General features: G+C 34.7%; 1 pseudogene; it reads left to right on the plus strand.

The window, feature by feature from the left end:
- Positions 1-1,789: 1,789 nt before the first annotated feature.
- Positions 1,790-3,416, plus strand: LOC130495464 (3-oxo-Delta(4,5)-steroid 5-beta-reductase-like; annotated as a pseudogene).
- Positions 3,417-4,847: the final 1,431 nt, after the last annotated feature.

Consider the following 4,847-nt stretch of genomic DNA (forward strand, 5'->3'; position numbering starts at 1 on the left):
GGGCGGGCACACCCCTAGTCTTTTATAAACACAAGTACACAACAATAAACAACCAAAAGTAAAAAAAAAAATTAGAGTGGGTTTTACGTTCCCAAAGTGTTTGGTGATCTATCTATTTCTTTTAATTAAATGCGTATTAATCACAATGAATGAGCAAATTGACCATTTATAAATGTCTCTTTTGACACTCTACAATCTACATGGTTTACAACTTTACACAACGTTGCCACCAACTTCGTCACGATGTATTTTTTACCGTTTTGTAGCTCTTTTCTCTCTATTTACCATTGCAGCTTAGGCCCGACTATACATATTATTGGGCCTCAACTAAACCAAACAAAAGGTAGCCCAAAACGGTATTTGATAAAGAAATTGAAGATCAACTACAGATTTTGACACTTGAACCGGAGATAATAAAGCCCAGAAAATAGAATGCTACCACGACCAACTGAAAAGAGTAACCGGCCTATAAGCCTTAGCTATGTCTTGAGGCCTAAAACACTAGCTTACTGGGTCAGGTTTGATTGAGCTGTTATTGAGTAAGAAATGTTTGCTACCTTCGTAAACACTTTACTGGGTCGGGTGGATTATACTGACAAGTAACAACCTTATTGCTGTTACTCTCTGAAAACATCGGTTTAACACTTAACTAGTACTAGATTTTAACCCGTCCTTAAAAAGGCGGATATATTTTTTTTTAATTTACATTTTTAACATTTTTTGTGTGTTTTAATTATATATGTGTTTTATTTGTATAATATTTTCTTAAATGATTAATAAAAAGTTTTAATAAATATATTAAAATAATTGGATCACACTTATATTAACATGTCATGTTTCTGTTTTAATAGTATTGATATTGTATAACTTATAACCTTGTTGTGTATGTTTTCTATTCGATATTATTAATATATATTGATTTGGTTTGTACATTTTATTTTTTCAGTGAATAATATTTTTTTTGTTTTGTATTCTTGATAGGTTATAAATTTATAATTTTAAATGTATATGTTGGTGCTGATCCAGGCAACCTCACAAGTATTTGGTTTTACTTTTTTTTTTGAAAGTGAATTTTATTTTGTATGAATGGTATAATATACGTAGTGATTAATCAAAATAGTTTAGGTATATATTCTCTATATATAGTCGTCAGCCTAAATCAAAGGTATTGATGATATTGTTATCGATATAATTTATTGTTTGATTAGATTATTGTAAGTATTACTTAAATCTATTTTATTTAGAGAAACTAATTTATTGATTATCTAGATTATAGGAAGTAGTTTAGTCCATAATCTATACTATACTAAAAGGCAAATAATCTCATCATTTAGGTTGTCCACCTAGGACTGGAAAATCGTCCAATAGGAAGTAGTTTTTTTGCCATGTCACACAGGAGTTGGGCTGTTTTCTTTACTCGATCCGTGAAATGTAAAATTTGGCCCAAAAATCCAGTTCAAAAGAAACCCGACAACGTTTTAGATGAGACGGTCAATCTCTTCTGCCTCTCCTCCATTAAATTAAAGCTTTTTCTTTTTTTTTTTCTGCGTTGGTTCGTTTTCTCCAATCGAACACCTCCGGTTCGAAGCTGTCCCGGTAACGCTTCTTCTCCACTCCAATTGATACTGTTACTGTTGTTAATCATGGCATTTAAATGTAGATTCCCACTGCTTCCTCTTCAATTCATATTCTCTGCCTTCTATGGTACTACAGCATATAGACCCTCATGGAGTTGTTCCCATCAAAATCTTCGAGTAAGTAGCAACTTGGCCTGAATTTTACTGAAGGCATGACGTCTTCCAAAGCCTACCCCAAGGCGGGTAAGGATTTCAGATATTCGTTTGAACCTTTTTTTTTTTTAATTCGTTTGAACCTTTTGTTTCTGATGGTTTTGATTATGCAGTTAATGGATTGGCAAGGGTACGATAGAACCAGAGATTCTGTTGGTACTTTTTTTTCTATCTTATTGTTTGTAGATTATTATTCGCTGCTTTTGCTGATCAATTGTAAAGTGTGATGAATATTTTTTTTTAGTTAGATTTTTCATGATTTCAAGAAGGTGAGGACTTCATCGCTCTCATGGCTGACAAAAAGTTTTCATACCGAAACAAAGCAACTTTGCGATGCTGAAGGTTTTGTGTGTTTTAATATCTAACCATGGATTTTTGATTGAGTAGGTTATAGAACTATGTAGGAGCTGCTGGAGATGAGGTTTACACTCTCTGTCTTCGTACAGGAGAATCACATGCATCCCTCTGTTGACCTGGTTAGCACGCCTCTAATAGCCACACTATTTACATCTATGAAGAATCTTCGCTATGACCTTATGTGATTTATTTCTGGTTTTGTTGTTTCGATGTAGCTCTGACAAGATTGTGTATCTCACTTAATCTTGCCGCCAAATGTGTGCAAATCTTCTCAGTTATTTTACAGGGTTAGTATAGATTTTTTTTTTGTTTGTTTTCACATTGTTATCACTTACTTCTGAGTGCAAATATGTTTATTAAAATTGTTTCAAGAATGTCAGGAGCCGCCTTTCAATGAGGACATGCCGAGGTTGCAGATAGAGAACTTTTACTACACTCGTGAGGATGTTCTTTCTGAAGAGATCAAGTTGAAAGAGAGTGTGACTTGGTCTGTGCATAGACCAAACACTATCTTCGGCTTCTCTCCGTATAGCTTGATGAACATTGTGGGGACTCTCTGCGGCTACGCAGCCATCTGCAAGCACAAAGGGTCTAACTTGGTTTTCCCGGGAGCAAGAAGGCGTTGGAAGGTTTCTCGACGGTGTCAGACGCTGATCTGATTGCTGAGCAGCAGATTTGGGCTACAGTTGATCCTTACGCCAAGAACGAAACGTGTAACTGCAGCACCGCTGATGTTTTCAAGTGCACACATCTGGGGAAGATTCTTGCTGAGCAGTTTGGGATCGAGGAGTCTGGATTCAAGGAAGGGAAGAATGTGGGGTTGGTGGAGATGATGAAAGGGAAAGAGAAGGTTTGGGAGGAGATGGTGAAGGTCAGTTGCAGGAGAAGAAGCTTGACGAGGTTGGTGTGTGGTGCTTTACTGATGTTGTGCTTGGTGTTGAAGGAATGATTGATAGTATGAACAAGAGGAACGAGTATGGCTTTCCTGGTTTCAGGAACTCCAACAACTCTTTTATCTCTTGGATTGATAAAGTACAAGGCTTCAAGATTGTGCCTTGATACATATTCTACATAACATACGCTTTGATGTTACTTTGTTTATTTGTTTAATGTTTTGTTGGTTTCTAGGTTCTTCTTTTTCTTATGTTCTCATCACGAACTGTAAATTATTTTAGATCAAGTTAATGTTATGTTTTTGTATGGGATGTGAGTTACTTTCGTTGAGTTTGTTTTCTAATGATGATGAGACGTACGTGGGGAAAATATTAACTATGAATACAATGAAAGCTACGCTTCTGTTTATTAAAGTAAACAATAATGAGAGACGAAACAAAATTAGAGGCTGACATGGAAACAATGAAGGAAGATCTTTATACAAATTTGAACATATGGTCTTTAACCAAGAACAGTAGAGGGAGTAAAGTAAACAAAAAAAATCACAAGTATACTGTGGTATTTAATGTCTGGAGCAACAACAATATCTGCAACATCAAAGACGGGAAGGACGAAGGAACCTATTTTAACTTTATCCAAACTATTTTTGAACTCTTTGTTTTTGCATATTTTTCTTACTGATGAATATGAGTTGTGAACTGCAGGTACCTCCTTTACAAGCAAGTATTGTGTTTTCCTATTTTATAACTTGCATTTTCTTAAATTTAAATATGTAAAAAATATTATGTTTGCTATTGTGATTAACCCTTTTTCACAATCAGGCTAAAAATGTATAGTTACCTATAAAAAATCAGCCACTCCTCACTGCAATCATCGTAACAGGATCGCGTCTCTCAAGGCTGGGGATAAGAACGACGGTGTTATGCTACCAATTGTGGTGCTGAGAAGGTGAAAAGTGTAACGTCTGCTGTTTTGTGCTCTCATGGAGACCCACCGGATCCATGGCAGCCTCGGAGAGACGGAGCTTTTGTTACGGTTATCGGATCGAGTGTTAATATTATTCTGTTTTTTTTGGCAGTGTCAATGTTGATGAGTTGATTTTATCTAATAACAAACTAGATCATCACCCGCGCTTCGGAAGCGCGGGATATTTTATGATTCAAAATTTTGTTAACAATATTACAAATATTTAATATGTAAGAATTTTGTCTATTTAAAAAACTGCGTTTGAATCAACATTTTTAAATCCAATTTAGATCGTCGAGCCAGTAAACCCGGTAATCCGATATATAATTATGTTTGAATTGGTTAAAAGGTAATGGATTAATAAGATTGATTTGAATCCACTTTGAATATATCATATAGTACGACTATTATATAATAAGGAAATAATTTACTAACATTAATTGTTAGTTAATAGGATTAGAAAATATATCATATCTAATAGTAGGTCCAATTTTAAAATCCACCTAGAAAAAGTCACAATGTTTCTGTTTTAATAAGATAGATGAGACGTACGTATGTCTCATTCAACCGGAGTGGGGAAAATATTAACTATGAATACAATGAAAGCTACGCTTCTGTTTATTAAAGTAAACAATAATGAGAGACGAAACAAAATTAGAGGCTGACATGGAAACAATGAAGGAAGATCTTTATACAAATTTGAACATAGGGTCTTTAACCAAGAACAGTAGAGGGAGTAAAGTAAACAAAAAAAATCACAAGTATACTGTGGTATTTAATGTCTGGAGCAACAACAATATCTGCAACATCAAAGACGGGAAGGACGAAGGAACCTATTTT

This window comes from Raphanus sativus, chromosome 1 (genome assembly GCF_000801105.2).
Source record: "Raphanus sativus cultivar WK10039 chromosome 1, ASM80110v3, whole genome shotgun sequence".
Taxonomy (NCBI): Eukaryota; Viridiplantae; Streptophyta; class Magnoliopsida; order Brassicales; family Brassicaceae; genus Raphanus; species Raphanus sativus.